Here is a 15,728-nt window from a genome sequence, read left to right as displayed (position 1 = left end):
TTAAAGCATTCAACTCAAAGGGCTTGTGAATATCAGTTGACCCTCCTCAACCCTGCACAGGATATCATTGTAACACCATTCCAGCTCAAAACCTTCAATGTTATTCAGAGTTTTGTAAAAACCAAACTCAAAGTAAATTCTGGACTTTACCAGGGACAAGAACAGAGGTACAACCTCCTGACCAGATCTGTCCTCCATTTTGTTCCTCCTGGAGTTATAAATCGCCAGTTTTGCCTGACCCACTATGAAATTAAGCAGCTGCCACTTAACACGGTCTTTTTGTCGATAACCAGCCCCAAAAATAAAAGCACAAGAGTTAAAAAATTCCCCACTTTTCAAAAATAAAAACTCAAGTGTCAGAAAAAGGGACTTAAGCCTTGAACAGTCTAAAAAACAGTGAAAGATGGTCTCTCTGAGTCCACAAAAAGCACACCTATCACTGACCACTGGATTTATCACAGACACAAAAGAGTTCACTGCTATGACCCCATGTAGGATCCTCCACTGGAGATCTCCAGACCTCTTAGTTAGGGGTTGTTTATATAAAACCCTCCAGACAGGTTGCCTTTCCGTCCCTACCCCCAGCTTGTCCCTCCACACCGTGTCAGGCCGTCCATTCAGTACTGTTTTATTCAACACTTTAACACAGCATTCATATAAAACACGGCCTGACACAGTGTGAAGGTCCACGTCCTGCAGGCCCGAGAGGTCTAACAAAGGGCCCGATGCTCCATCTAAATCAGGAGTAAGAGCAGTACGTGGGAAAAGGTCCCCCTTGTTTGGCATTATACTCCCATTGCCATAGTTTTCCAACAAAGATAGTTCCTCCAAAGACAGCCTGTCCTTCCACAAGTCAGTGATGGCTTCAGCTTGACGGAGTGACCTCAGCCCCAGTACAGAGGCAACATTCTGGATGTCGTTTAAGCCTGGCCCTAACACACCCACCAGGTCCCGCAATGTCACTGTTCCAGAATCACTGAGCATTAAAGCAAGGCCCGGTACACCATCTCCAGACACGTCCAACCGAGCCCCTTTTACTATTGGCTCTTCCAACAGCCAAAAAAGCGAGGCAGTAGTCTCCAGTCTATGCTTCTTAAAAAGTCCCCACATTTTAAAAAGCCCCCGATAAAAAAGAGGTAATCCAGCAAGGTGCAGTCTTTTATAGTCTGTAAAAAACAGTGCAGTGTCCAAACCGAGTCCATCGACCTTGCGCAGGATGGTGCAGGCCACTTCTCTCCACACTAGATCAGCAGGGCCAGCCAGAAGTCTCTGCAGGAACTGCAGTCGAAAAGTCGCCATCCTACTCGCAAGGTGCACCAGGCCTTGCCCTCCTTCCTGTCTGGGAAGATAAAGGACACCTTGTGGAACCCAATGGAGCCTGTCCCAGAAAAAGTCCACGAGGAGCGCTTGTATCCGCGACAATAAGCCCACAGGAGGATCCACACAGGACAACCAGTGCCACAACACTGATGCCACCAGGTTGTTGATTACCAACACCCTCCCCTTGAAAGATAGTTGTCCATGAATCCATTTCCACCTCGACAGCCGACCCATCAGTTTCTCTATCACACCATCCCAGTTTTTCTGCTGCACAGTGTCATCCCCAATAAAAACCCCAAGATATTTTATCCCCCCTCTTTTCCAGACTAAATTACCCGGTAAAGAAGGCAGCCCCCCGGTCCACTGTCCTACTGCAAGAGCTTCGCTTTTGTTCCAATTCACCCTCGCAGCTGAAATTACTCCAAAATCTTGAACAATAGAAACAAGTTTTCCGATGTCTTTCTGCTCCCTTACCATTACAATCACATCGTCTGCGTATGCCGACAATTGATAGCGAAACTGTCCCAGCGTTATACCTTCAATTTCAGATCGAAGCTTGTTTAGCAGAGGCTCAATGGCCAGGGAGTATAACATCCCTGACAAGGCACAACCCTGACGTATGCCCCGACAGACCCCAAAAGGAGCACTCAATCCACCGTTAATTTTTAGCATACTCTCAATGTTTCTATATAGTACTCGTATCATACTGATAAAAGACGGCCCAAAACCCAATAATTCTAGTGTACGCCACAGATGGTGGTGTTCCACTCTGTCGAAAGCTTTTTCCTGGTCTATAGATATGAGACCGACATCAAGCCCTTGAGTTCTGAAAACAGCTAAAATATCTCTAATTCAAAAGACATTATCATGTATAGACCTGCCAGGCACACAGTAGGTCTGGTCCTGATGGATTACCTGCCCCATCACATCCCTCAGTCTGGTAGCCAGAGTTTTGGAGAAAATTTTAAGGTCCGTGCAAAGAAGACTCACTGGTCGCCAGTTTTTAATGTCCTGCAAGTCACCCTTCTTAGGCAGCAGGGTGATCACCGCCCTCCTGCAGCTTAGGGGCAAGAGACCATCAGCCAAGCTCTCATTGAGAACTGCTAGCAGATCCGAACCCACCTCTGTCCAAAAGGCCTTATAAAATTCCACCGGTAGGCCATCTATACCAGGGGCAGTACCACCCTTCATGCCCTGCAACGCAGCATGAAGCTCCTGCTCTCCCAGTGGTCGTTCCAGTTTGTCACTAGAGCAAGTAGAGATCTTTCGTAGTCCTTCGTTTTTGATGGGGCGTTTTTGATGGGGCAAAATTTTGATGGGGCATCCATCTGTGTTAGATTCTGGAACCGAGAGCGAACCAGAGCCCCCTGTGCCCTGACACCCAGGAGATCGCCAAGAGCATTCCTTTTAGATTTCAGAGCCCGGGCATGATCCCGGTCTCCAGTGCAGTTCATCTGCCTTTGAATTTCTAAAATTTCACTTTCTAATTTTTTTATAGCCCGAGTAATATGCCGCGAAACATTGAGAGTATACTGCTGGCAGAGCTGCTTAACTTCAACTTTTCCATAATCCCACCACCCTCGCAGATTATGAAAGAACTGTTTTTGGGTTCTAAAACTAGTCCAAAACACAGTAAAAGCTTTTTTAAAATTCATATCTGACAACAGGGAGGTGTTAAAATGCCAGTAAGCACTTTTAGGCTTAAGGTTTGCAATAAAAAACGAACACAAAACCAAACTGTGGTCTGAAAAATGGACCGGCGTAATCCCACACCCTTTAAATATATTAAGATGATGTTTAAAGCAGTAAAACCGATCTAGTCTGGCCAGCGCCACATAACCGTCCCTCACATGGGCCCATGTATACTGTCGACCTTTATCATTAAAAGCTCTCCACACATCAAGAAGATCATGAGCAGACAATAGCTCTCTAAGAGCGCGCTGAGATGCAGCGTGAGGTTCGGTGTGATTCCTGTCCGTATTATCATCCTCAGTGCAGTTAAAATCACCCCCCATGATCAGATAGTCTTCAGAGTTGAGTGTTTTTAAAGCTGTGTTAACAGTGTTAAGAAAACCCACCCTCTCAGCTCCAGAAGTGGGAGCATAAATATTAAAAATGGCAAATTTAAACCGCTCAAACTGAGCACGTGCAACCATACACCTCCCTGCCATCACCTGCTCAACCTCACACGAGACCGGCAAGAAATGCTTAGCAAAAAGAACGGCCACCCCACCTCTAGTCGAGCTCATGTGGCTAAAATAAACCTCCCCTTCCCATTCCTTCTTCCAGTCGACTTCATTAGCCTCGTCACTGTGCGTCTCTTGGACAAGCACAATATCCATGCCCTTCTGTTTAATTAATTCAAATAACAGAGCTCTTTTCTGTACGTCCCGCGCCCCATTCAGGTTTAGAGAGCCGATCTTAACTCTACTCATAAAAAGAGGAAGGTGGTCAAGGACAAGCAGCAACAAAATAAAAAGCAGAAAATAACTATGAAGTTTCACAGCCATCATCTTTTAGAAGTTCTGTTCTCAATTTTTTAACCAGTTTCTTAAGTCTGTAGATTTCCTGTACCGTAAATTTATCTTCGCTATCCCCTCTCATAAAAGTCTGTACCGAGTCAATGAACAGTTTACGATCGGGAAAGTACTCTTCTACAACAACCCCCTTCATATTCTTGGTCTTATGCAGAAAAGACCGTATCTTGTTAAACGCATAGACACTTCTTCTACTCCTTTGACTCAAAGCTTCTGGTAGATCACCATCAGAATCATCCAGAGCAGAACCAGTCACAGACCCAGAGTCCTCCACATCCTGTACTTTCCCCTTTTTAACACCTGCCTTAGCCCTCCTCATTTTCCTTTTTCCTGACTGCACTCTGAACACAGCCTCCTCGGATACAGAGTCTGTTTCCATAGCCTCCCCTTCCACAACTAAACTAGCAGCAGCTTTAGGTTCCTCACGTCCCTGATCTTTGGCCGCAACATCATCAGGCAACGCAGCACACCCGGAGACCACCAAACCACTGCCAGAACTAACGTCAGCATTTGCAACTGAGGTAGGGTTCTCCCCTGCATTAATAGTTCCGTGACCTGTCTTTTTTTTTCTTGGACTGCTTGGTCTAGCCTCAGTCCTACCCTCTGCTGTAGGCTCTGACCCAGTCCCAGCCCCAGCTTCTACAGTAGGCTCTGACCCAGTCCCAGATCCAGCCCCACCCTCTACGGTAGGCTCAGGCCCATTCCCAGACCCAGTCCCACCCTCAACGACAGGCTCAGGCCCATTCTCAGACCCAGTCTCACCCTCAACGACAGGCTCAGGCCCAGGCTCAGCCCCACCCCCCGCAGTAGACTCAGGCCCCACTCTGGAGGGCTCAGACCCAGTCCCAGCTCCTGCACCGGCCCCATCAGGAATAGGGCCAGATACCCTAGAGGAGCTTTCACCTGCCCCAAAGGGACATGAACGCCTCAAGTGCCCTTCCTGTCCACACCCAAAACAATTCATCGTGTCAGATGTTGCAAAAATAGTGTAATCAAAACCATCAATTCTAAATTTAAAAGTCACATTCAGTTCTTCAACACCATCCTTTAAGATCATGAACAGCTGGCGTCTGAAGCTGACAACGTGTCTCAGTAGAGGGCACTTAGAACCTAGTGGGATCATTCTAATATCGGACACAATCTGTCCGAACCGGGCCAACTCTGCAGTCAGCGCCTCGTCTGTGATAAACGGTGGAACGTTAGACAGGGTGATCTTTTTAGCAGGTCGTGTGAGGGGCAGCACAGGTGTAAATGTGCCCTGAATAATCACACCATTCTGGACCATAGTGTTAACTTTCTCAGGACTATCCAAAAAGATCACAACTGCACTGTTCATTTTAGCAGCAGACAACACACTTTCATGACCTATAACCTCCCCCACAGCCATGCTGCACTCATACACTGAACACCTCACCCCGGGGGCTATTTTTATACTGTGTTTACGAGAAAGTCGAAAAAGACGAGCTTTCTCCGTCGCCGTCATGGCGACCGGCCAAAACGCTGGCATCGTCGCCACGCGCACCCCGCGCTAAACCCAAAAACACACTTTAACAAACACGAACAATAACTAAACTAACGAACAACCAACAAAGACAGAAAAAGATAGAAAAGTTCAGAATTCGCTCACCAAACAAACCGCCAAACTCACTCACACACCACTCGCTCACACACCTCCACTCACACTCGCGCATGCGCACAGAGAGAGAGAGAGAGACCTGGACACAGAGAGAGAGACCTGGACACAGAGAGAGAGACCTGGAGAGGGAGAGAGAGAGAGAGAGAGAGACCTGGACACAGAGAGAGAGAGAGAGACCTGGACACAGAGAGAGAGACACAGAGAGAGAGACCTGGACACAGAGAGAGAGAGAGAGACCTGGACACAGAGAGAGAGACACAGAGAGAGAGACCTGGACACAGAGAGAGAGAGAGACCTGGACACAGAGAGAGAGACCTGGACACAGAGAGAGAGAGAGAGACCTGGACACAGAGAGAGAGAGACCTGGACACAGAGAGAGAGACCTAGACACAGAGAGAGAGACCTGGAGAGAGAGAGAGAGACCTGGAGAGGGAGAGAGAGACCTGGAGAGGGAGAGAGAGACCTGGACACAGAGAGAGAGAGACCTGGACACAGAGAGAGAGAGAGACCTGGATACAGAGAGAGAGACCTGGACACAGAGAGAGAGACACAGAGAGAGAGAGACCTGGACACAGAGAGAGAGACCTGGACACAGAGAGAGAGACCTGGACACCGAGAGAGAGACCTGGACACAGAGAGAGAGACCTGGAGAGAGAGAGAGAGACCTGGACACAGAGAGAGAGAGACCTGGACACAGAGAGAGAGAGACCTGGACACAAAGAGAGAGACACAGAGAGAGAGACCTGGACACAGAGAGAGAGAGAGACCTGGACACAGAGAGAGAGAGAGACCTGGACACAGAGAGAGAGAGAGAGACCTGGACACAGAGAGAGAGAGAGAGACCTGGACACAGAGAGAGAGAGAGAGACCTGGACACAGAGAGAGAGAGAGACCTGGACACAGAGAGAGAGAGAGACCTGGACACAGAGAGAGAGAGACCTGGACACAGAGAGAGAGAGAGACCTGGACACAGAGAGAGAGAGAGAGACCTGGACTCAGAGAGAGAGACCTGGACACAGAGAGAGAGACCTGGACACAGAGAGAGAGAGAGAGACCTGGAGAGGGAGAGAGAGACCTGGACACAGAGAGAGAGAGACCTGGACACAGAGAGAGAGAGGGAGACCTGGACACAGAGAGAGAGAGAGACCTGGACACAGAGAGAGAGAGAGACCTGGACACAGAGAGAGAGAGACCTGGACACAGAGAGAGAGACCTGGACACAGAGAGAGATAGAGTGACCTGGAGAGGGAGAGACAGACCTGGACACAGAGAGAGAGAGACCTGGACACAGAGAGAGAGACCTGGACACAGAGAGAGAGACCTGGACACAGAGAGAGAGAGAGAGACCTGGACACAGAGAGAGAGAGAAAACACGGAAACACGGGGGAGAGCAGCGCCCTGGCAGCGAGATATATATCTGCCTGCCACACACTCAGGGACAGTGAGTGACCAACACACACACACAAACACACACACACTCAAACACACAAATATAAACACACACACACTCAAACACACATATATAAACACACACACACACACACACACACACACATATACACATATATACACACACACTCACACATATACACACACAAGTATACACACACACACACAATTGCCCTGTCTGTTACCATTTCTCACCATTCCTACCATTTATTTTTATTATAATCTTATTTACTTATGTATTTATTTTTAATTTATTATTATTATTTATCTATTATATATATATATATATATATATATTTTTTTTTTTTATATATAACATTATTATTTATTTATTTATTACATAATTTGTTTTGACTGGTTCTTTTTATTATTACAGTTCTATAAGATCGTTAAGTATTATATTAATAATAACAGAAAAAATTGTTATATTCTTAATGTTCCATGTTATTGTATTAATGCTTTGGCAATACTATGTCTGAATATGGTCATGCCAATAAAGCTTATTGAAATTGAAATTGAGAGAGACCTGGACACAGAGAGAGAGAGAGAGACCTGGACACAGAGAGAGAGACCTGGAGAGAGAGAGAGAGACCTGGACACAGAGAGAGAGAGAGACCTGGACACAGAGAGAGAGAGACCTGGACACACAGAGAGAGAGACCTGGACACACAGAGAGAGAGACCTGGAGAGGGAGAGAGAGACCTGGACATAGAGAGAGAGAGACAGAGAGAGAGACCTGGACACAGAGAGAGAGACCTGGACAAAGAGAGAGAGACACAGAGAGAGAGAAAGACCTGGACACAGAGAGAGAGAAAGACCTGGACACAGAGAGAGAGAAAGACCTGGACACAGAGAGAGAGAAAGACCTGGACACAGAGAGAGAGAGAGAGACCTGGACACAGAGAGAGAGACCTGGAGAGAGAGAGAGAGACCTGGACACAGAGAGAGAGAGAGACCTGGACACAGAGAGAGAGAGAGACCTCGACACACACAGAGAGAGACCTGGACACACAGAGAGAGAGACCTGGAGAGGGAGAGAGAGACCTGGACACAGAGAGAGAGACACAGAGAGAGAGACCTGGACAAAGAGAGAGAGACACAGAGAGAGAGACCTGGACACACAGAGAGAGAAAGACCTGGACACAGAGAGAGAGAAAGACCTGGACACAGAGAGAGAGAAAGACCTGGACACAGAGAGAGAGAAAGACCTGGACACAGAGAGAGAGAAAGACCTGGACACAGAGAGAGAGAAAAACCTGGACACAGAGAGAGAGACCTGGACACAGAGAGAGAGAGAGAGACCTGGACACAGAGAGAGAGAGACCTGGACACAGAGAGAGAGACCTAGACACAGAGAGAGAGACCTGGAGAGAGAGAGAGAGACCTGGAGAGGGAGAGAGAGACCTGGAGAGGGAGAGAGAGACCTGGACACAGAGAGAGAGAGACCTGGACACAGAGAGAGAGAGAGACCTGGATACAGAGAGAGAGACCTGGACACAGAGAGAGAGACACAGAGAGAGAGAGACCTGGACACAGAGAGAGAGACCTGGACACCGAGAGAGAGACCTGGACACAGAGAGAGAGACCTGGAGAGAGAGAGAGAGACCTGGACACAGAGAGAGAGAGACCTGGACACAGAGAGAGAGAGACCTGGACACAAAGAGAGAGACACAGAGAGAGAGACCTGGACACAGAGAGAGAGAGAGACCTGGACACAGAGAGAGAGAGAGACCTGGACACAGAGAGAGAGAGAGAGACCTGGACACAGAGAGAGAGAGAGAGACCTGGACACAGAGAGAGAGAGAGAGACCTGGACACAGAGAGAGAGAGAGACCTGGACACAGAGAGAGAGAGAGACCTGGACACAGAGAGAGAGAGACCTGGACACAGGGAGAGAGAGAGACCTGGACACAGAGAGAGAGAGAGAGACCTGGACTCAGAGAGAGAGACCTGGACACAGAGAGAGAGACCTGGACACAGAGAGAGAGAGAGAGACCTGGAGAGGGAGAGAGAGACCTGGACACAGAGAGAGAGAGACCTGGACACAGAGAGAGAGAGGGAGACCTGGACACAGAGAGAGAGAGAGACCTGGACACAGAGAGAGAGAGAGACCTGGACACAGAGAGAGAGAGACCTGGACACAGAGAGAGAGACCTGGACACAGAGAGAGATAGAGTGACCTGGAGAGGGAGAGACAGACCTGGACACAGAGAGAGAGAGACCTGGACACAGAGAGAGAGACCTGGACACAGAGAGAGAGACCTGGACACAGAGAGAGAGAGAGAGACCTGGACACAGAGAGAGAGAGAAAACACGGAAACACGGGGGAGAGCAGCGCCCTGGCAGCGAGATATATATCTGCCTGCCACACACTCAGGGACAGTGAGTGACCAACACACACACACAAACACACACACACTCAAACACACAAATATAAACACACACACACTCAAACACACATATATAAACACACACACACACACACACACACACACATATACACATATATACACACACACTCACACATATACACACACAAGTATACACACACACACACAATTGCCCTGTCTGTTACCATTTCTCACCATTCCTACCATTTATTTTTATTATAATCTTATTTACTTATGTATTTATTTTTAATTTATTATTATTATTTATCTATTATATATATATATATATATATTTTTTTTTTTATATATAACATTATTATTTATTTATTTATTACATAATTTGTTTTGACTGGTTCTTTTTATTATTACAGTTCTATAAGATCGTTAAGTATTATATTAATAATAACAGAAAAAATTGTTATATTCTTAATGTTCCATGTTATTGTATTAATGCTTTGGCAATACTATGTCTGAATATGGTCATGCCAATAAAGCTTATTGAAATTGAAATTGAGAGAGACCTGGACACAGAGAGAGAGAGAGAGACCTGGACACAGAGAGAGAGACCTGGAGAGAGAGAGAGAGACCTGGACACAGAGAGAGAGAGAGACCTGGACACAGAGAGAGAGAGACCTGGACACACAGAGAGAGAGACCTGGACACACAGAGAGAGAGACCTGGAGAGGGAGAGAGAGACCTGGACATAGAGAGAGAGAGACAGAGAGAGAGACCTGGACACAGAGAGAGAGACCTGGACAAAGAGAGAGAGACACAGAGAGAGAGAAAGACCTGGACACAGAGAGAGAGAAAGACCTGGACACAGAGAGAGAGAAAGACCTGGACACAGAGAGAGAGAAAGACCTGGACACAGAGAGAGAGAAAGACCTGGACACAGAGAGAGAGAGAGAGACCTGGACACAGAGAGAGAGACCTGGAGAGAGAGAGAGAGACCTGGACACAGAGAGAGAGAGAGACCTGGACACAGAGAGAGAGAGAGACCTCGACACACACAGAGAGAGACCTGGACACACAGAGAGAGAGACCTGGAGAGAGAGAGAGAGACCTGGACACAGAGAGAGAGAGAGACCTGGACACAGAGAGAGAGAGAGACCTCGACACACACAGAGAGAGACCTGGACACACAGAGAGAGAGACCTGGAGAGGGAGAGAGAGACCTGGACACAGAGAGAGAGACACAGAGAGAGAGACCTGGACAAAGAGAGAGAGACACAGAGAGAGAGACCTGGACACACAGAGAGAGAAAGACCTGGACACAGAGAGAGAGAAAGACCTGGACACAGAGAGAGAGAAAGAGCTGGACACAGAGAGAGAGAAAGACCTGGACACAGAGAGAGAGAAAGACCTGGACACAGAGAGAGAGACCTGGACACAGAGAGAGAGAGACCTGGACACAGAGAGAGAGAGAGACCTGGACACAGAGAGAGAGAGAGACCTGGACACAGAGAGAGAGAGAGACCTGGACACAGAGAGAGAGAGAGACCTGGACACAGAGAGAGAGAGAGACCTGGACACAGAGAGAGAGAGAGACCTGGACACAGAGAGAGAGAGAGACCTGGACACAGAGAGAGAGAGAGACCTGGACACAGAGAGAGAGAAAGACCTGGACAGAGAGAGAGAGAGAGACCTGGACACAGAGAGAGAGAAAGACCTGGACACAGAGAGAGAGAAAGACCTGGACACAGAGAGAGAGACACAGAGAGAGAGACCTGAACACAGAGAGAGAGAGACCTGGACACAGAGAGAGAGAGACCTGGACACAGAGAGAGAGAGAGACCTGGACACAGAGAGAGAGAGAGACCTGGACACAGAGAGAGAGAGAGACCTGGACACAGAGAGAGAGAGAGACCTGGACACAGAGAGAGAGAGAGACCTGGACACAGAGAGAGAGAGAGACCTGGACACAGAGAGAGAGAGAGACCTGGACACAGAGAGAGAGAGAGACCTGGACACAGAGAGAGAGAGAGAGAGAGACCTGGACACAGAGAGAGAGAAAGACCTGGACAGAGAGAGACCTGGACACAGAGAGAGAGAAAGACCTGGACACAGAGAGAGAGAAAGACCTGGACACAGAGAGAGAGAAAGACCTGGACACAGAGAGAGAAAAAGACCTGGACACAGAGAGAGAAAAAGACCTGGACACAGAGAGAGAAAAAGACCTGGACACAGAGAGAGAGACACAGAGAGAGAGACCTGGACACAGAGAGAGAGAGACCTGGACACAGAGAGAGAGAGACAGAGAGAGAGAGACCTGGACACAGAGAGAGAGAGAGACCTGGACACAGAGAGAGAGACACAGAGAGAGAGACCTGGACACAGAGAGAGAGAGACCTGGACACAGAGAGAGAGAGAGACCTGGACACAGAGAGAGAGACACAGAGAGAAAGACCTGGACACAGAGAGAGAGACCTGGACACAGAGAGAGAGAGACCTGGACACAGAGAGAGAGACACAGAGAGAGAGACCTGGACACAGAGAGAGAGAGACCTGGACACAGAGAGAGAGAGACCTGGAGAGAGAGAGACCTGGACACAAAGAGAGAGACACAGAGAGAGAGACCTGGACACAGAGAGAGAGAGAGACCTGGACACAGAGAGAGAGAGAGACCTGGACACAGAGAGAGAGAGACCTGGACACAGAGAGAGAGAGAGACCTGGACACAGAGAGAGAGAGAGAGACCTGGACTCAGAGAGAGAGACCTGGACACAGAGAGAGAGACCTGGACACAGAGAGAGAGAGAGAGACCTGGAGAGGGAGAGAGAGACCTGGACACAGAGAGAGAGAGACCTGGACACAGAGAGAGAGACCTGGACACAGAGAGAGAGAGGGAGACCTGGACACAGAGAGAGAGAGAGAGACCTGGACACAGAGAGAGAGAGAGACCTGGACACACAGAGAGAGAGAGACCTGGACACAGAGAGAGAGACCTGGAGAGAGATAGAGTGACCTGGAGAGAGATAGAGTGACCTGGACACAGAGAGAGAGAGACCTGGACACAGAGAGAGAGACCTGGACACAGAGAGAGAGAGAGAGACCTGGACACAGAGAGAGAGAGAAAACACGGAAACACGGGGGAGAGCAGCGCCCTGGCAGCGAGATATATATCTGCCTGCCACACACTCAGGGACAGTGAGTGACCAACACACACACACAAACACACACACACTCAAACACACAAATATAAACACACACACACTCAAACACACATATATAAACACACACACACACACACACACACACATATACACATATATACACACACACTCACACATATACACACACAAGTATACACACACACACACAATTGCCCTGTCTGTTACCATTTCTCACCATTCCTACCATTTATTTTTATTATAATCTTATTTACTTATGTATTTATTTTTAATTTATTATTATTATTTATCTATTATATATATATATATATATATATTTTTTTTTTTTTAATATAACATTATTATTTATTTATTTATTACATAATTTGTTTTGACTGGTTCTTTTTATTATTACAGTTCTATAAGGTCGTTAAGTATTATATTAATAATAACAGAAAAAATTGTTATATTCTTAATGTTCCATGTTATTGTATTAATGCTTTGGCAATACTATGTCTGAATATGGTCATGCCAATAAAGCTTATTGAAATTGAAATTGAGAGAGACCTGGACACAGAGAGAGAGAGAGAGACCTGGACACAGAGAGAGAGACCTGGAGAGAGAGAGAGAGACCTGGACACAGAGAGAGAGAGAGACCTGGACACAGAGAGAGAGAGAGACCTGGACACACAGAGAGAGAGACCTGGACACACAGAGAGAGAGACCTGGAGAGGGAGAGAGAGACCTGGACACAGAGAGAGAGACAGAGAGAGAGAGACCTGGACACAGAGAGAGAGACCTGGACAAAGAGAGAGAGACACAGAGAGAGAGACCTGGACACACAGAGAGAGAAAGACCTGGACACAGAGAGAGAGAAAGACCTGGACACAGAGAGAGAGAAAGACCTGGACACAGAGAGAGAGAAAGACCTGGACACAGAGAGAGAGAAAGACCTGGACACAGAGAGAGAGAAAGACCTGGACACAGAGAGAGAAAAAGACCTGGACACAGAGAGAGAGAGACCTGGACACAGAGAGAGAGACACAGAGAGAGAGACCTGGACACAGAGAGAGAGAGACCTGGACACAGAGAGAGAGACACAGAGAGAGAGAGACCTGGACACAGAGAGAGAGAGAGACCTGGACACAGAGAGAGAGAAAGACCTGGACACACAGAGAGAGAGACCTGGACACAGAGAGAGAGACCTGGACACAGAGAGAGAGACACAGAGAGAGAGACCTGGACACAGAGAGAGAGAGACCTGGACACAGAGAGAGAGAGAGAGAGAGAGAGAGAGGTCATGCATCAGATGAGCTCCTGATTTTTCTTCTATTTTTCTATTTTAAAATGAGATAGAACCTAGAAAATACTTAGAAATCAATTCATACTTTAACAATAAACATACATTGGTCATTATTTGATCATTTAAATTTGGCAAGAAAGCAATAAAAGATCTTATATACAGCAGATCATAGCTAATCTACCAGAGCACAGCAAAACAGAGGAGGACAACATCTGAAACAGAGGAAAGAAAAGAAGTGATAAGAAGAGGAAAATCAAACCTGCTGGAAAACATAAGAAAGAAAACAGCTACAGGGACATTTCAGGAAAATTACTAAAAGAAAACTGGGATCCAAACAGGAAAGACACAGGGACTGGATTCACTAAAGCAGCAGACAGCAGACAGCTCCATTCCCTCCTCCACATCAAGGGTAAGAAGAACCTGTCGTAGTTAAATACCGTGGAGCAGTTTTATTACTGCACTTTAACTGGTTTAAACAAGAGAAATGATAAACAAAACCAATATTTCACTGTAAATCCTGCTAAAGTTGATCAGAGCTGCTGCCTCAGTGACAGTGACAGTTAGTGCAGCCCCTCCCCCGACCGACAGCTAGGCTTCTGGCATTTTTCAAAAAACGATACATTGTGCGAGAATGGCTGGAGCAGCAGCAGAAGCCCCGCCCCCAGCCCCAACCCAAGCCCCGCCCCGAGACCACCACCCAGCCCTGCAGTTCCACTTCCCCACAGACACACTCTCTGAGAGCAGCAAACAGCAGCACAAGCTAAAAACACAAAGAGAAAACCCAGAAATCTTATTTAAAGACTGTAGCTTAATTAAAGGGAAAACCTTTACCACCAACCTGCTGTTCCACACCCAACACACAGACGTGTGGCACACAGCTATCTGTCAACACTATAAACACGTGACCAAACGGGGAATCTGTAAGGGCCGTCAGATTTATATCTTTGAGGACAGTGAGAAAGAACCAGACGGCAAACTCCTAACAGTCAACTTATATCTGAACGGCACGGTCATGATACAAGGAAGCGAAGCTGCGCTCACACAGTTTGAAGAGACCTTCCCCTCACTCAAATCACAGTGTGAAACTGAGAAAACAGCAGATCACAGCCTGACGGTCCCATCCGAAACACACAGTACACAGCCCCTCCACAGCCACACCACCGCTGTAGAAGACCACAGCCCCTCCACAGTCCCCACAGCCAGCACTGAGCCTGTCCTAAACCCACACCTCCACACCACCGTAACTCAGCTCAGAGACAGTGTCTCTCTGTTAGAGGTAGAGCTGATAGGACTGAAGGAGCACATACAAACCCACAGCTCCTCCAGTTTAGACTCCAGAGCCCTCAGAGACCAGCTCAGCCAGGGCCACCACCAGCTGCAGGTTACAGTGCAGGAGCTGAGGAGAGACATACACAGCCTGCTGGACGACAGAGAGGCTCTGAGGAAAGAGCTAGCGGAGTATAAGGACAGTGCTAAGAGGGAGTTAGAGGTTCTCCAACAGGAGCTGAAAAAAGAATTATCAGGGCTCAGGCAGGAACTACACCAGCGAGACACTGTCATACAATCCCTCACAGCCCAGCTGCAGTCCCAGTCACACCCCACAAACACTACCCAGACCGAACACATACAACCTACCCCTAACATCACAGAGACTGCCCCCAGCCCCACAAAGCCAGCCAACACCCAGACACCGCCCCCCACACAGAAAAACCACACTGAGACAGTCTCAGACACTGCCACAGCCCCCCACACTCAGGCCAAAACCCTCCTGCCAGAGAAAACCCCTTCTACCCCACCCCAAGACCCCAAACCCAGCAGATCAGGTGGATCACACAGAGACAGAGACGCTGATGTTGCTATCCTTATAGACTCAAATGGAAAGTTCTTAGAAGAAGAGAAACTCTTCCCAGACAGGAGCACATCAAAAATATGGTGTCCAAGAACGAGGGATGCTCACAGAATCCTATCTAACCACATCCTCGG

The 15,728-nt window shown here is 47.8% G+C and overlaps 1 long non-coding RNA gene across 1 annotated transcript in view; it reads right to left on the bottom strand.

The window, feature by feature from the left end:
• Positions 1-15,728, bottom strand: part of LOC136699165 (uncharacterized) — a 50,279-nt gene that overhangs the window by 1,393 nt on the left and 33,158 nt on the right. The window lies entirely within an intron of this gene.

Source organism: Hoplias malabaricus, chromosome 6 (assembly GCF_029633855.1).
Source record: "Hoplias malabaricus isolate fHopMal1 chromosome 6, fHopMal1.hap1, whole genome shotgun sequence".
NCBI lineage: Eukaryota > Metazoa > Chordata > Actinopteri > Characiformes > Erythrinidae > Hoplias > Hoplias malabaricus.
This window is presented reverse-complemented; position numbering and strand designations above follow the sequence as displayed.